Here is a 1,659-nt window from a genome sequence, read left to right as displayed (position 1 = left end):
TTCTGCTATTGACCGGGGTCCTAGGTTGCCTGGCACGCACAGTTGTAGGGATCATTTTTTTGGAGCCCCCAGCGGCAATCGAGGGGGTATGAAAGGTGAAATGATAAGGTCAGGGACGTACTGACGTGCGACATTAAAGTTGTTCCTCGAGATGGCATCGGCGACACAGTTCAGCTCTCCGGCGATGTGGAGGACTCTGAGTTGTAAGTTGTAATTGATACATGTGTCGGCGGCATCGATGAGGATTGTGTTGTAATGGGGGAGGCATCTGAGCCTATTGAAAATGGCGACTGTATTGTCGTTATCAGTGTAGATGAGGACTTTGGTGGCTGGGGGGACTCGGAGGATATCGGTGACATGGTGAATGGCAGATAGGACACATAACGCTTCGAAGAAGAATATGTGCTCGTCGGTCGTGCCATCAGGGGTGGGTGAGTAGAAACCGACACGGTCGTCAGGTAACCAGAAACCCATACCTTCAAGGCAGGCATCACAGAAAATCGTTAAGTCTGCAGCATTCGCATCCCAGTAAATTTGATGGATGAGCTTGACACCGCTGTCACGCTCCAGGTGGTCTGCGGCCCAGGCGAGGTCAGCGCGGACGGCGTTGTTGATTCGGATGAATTGGTTTGGGGCAGATTTACCACCTATTTTCGCATAAAAGTTGTTTAGTGCAGGTCTGAGTAAGGGGAATACGTTGAAACTCCAATTTATCCAGCCCGCTAGCCTCTGCCATTCGCGCAAGGTGAATTTGTGCTTCGTGGAGATGAAGTTGCGGATTGCGGTAATCAATTGTTGGAGGCTTTCGGCGCACATATATCAGTCACTGTGTCACGTACCAAACATAGTAGCCGGACATGACAATGACTCGTAATGAACGGGCCAGCCGGTCCCGGCCGGACTTTCCAAAACATCCCTTTACCAACTAGAGTTTGACATTGTTCCAATGTCAACAAAAACCTTGCTTGTATTTCATGCAAGATAAGAATAAAAAATCTTATAGTGCTGAGTACTGACTCCTACGGGCGCAAAGCCGGCAATGACATAAAAATGAAATGAAATTTCTTCAGAGTAAGTTTGTGATCTTTTATTGGCTGCTCGTCGCCGAACCACTTGCGCGGTTCGCTCCTCGCAGCCATTGGAAGTACTATCACGTGGGGGGAGTTGGACCGTTTTCAGTGTCTGGCTCCGTAGCACAATAAATACAACACATTTTCTTTGCTTGTAGGGAGAAAAGGCTGCAGTTGTTACTGCTTAATGTAAGTCTCAGCAGAAGTTAACGGAATTTTATTGATGTGGTGCTACTGTAGCTTGATTTCGACGAAACAAGTTCATTTGCATACACCGAAGGGTGTCTTGGTCCAATCGTCACACGTTTGTCACATCGGTTTGTAGCGTCGCAATTGGCATGCAGCGGAGTCTCAACTTGTCACCAGGATCCGTGGTGTAACTGGCTGTCCCTGCAATATGCACTTCACAGAGCACTTGGACGGGATTCAATTACTAGAATACATTGAAAAAGATTATATGATATACTTGAGATAGTTTTTTGAACGAACTTTGGCCATATGCTCGTGTATCTACCAAATTTGGGTGTGTCACAACNTTGGTGTAAACACTTTACATTTGTCTCGAGAACAAGCCACAAGTAGAAATAAT

This window comes from Laccaria bicolor, genomic scaffold (assembly GCF_000143565.1).
Source record: "Laccaria bicolor S238N-H82 LACBIscaffold_310 genomic scaffold, whole genome shotgun sequence".
Taxonomy (NCBI): domain Eukaryota; kingdom Fungi; phylum Basidiomycota; class Agaricomycetes; order Agaricales; family Hydnangiaceae; genus Laccaria; species Laccaria bicolor.
The sequence above is the reverse complement of the archived record's forward strand: the minus strand, read 5'-3'. Positions refer to the sequence as shown.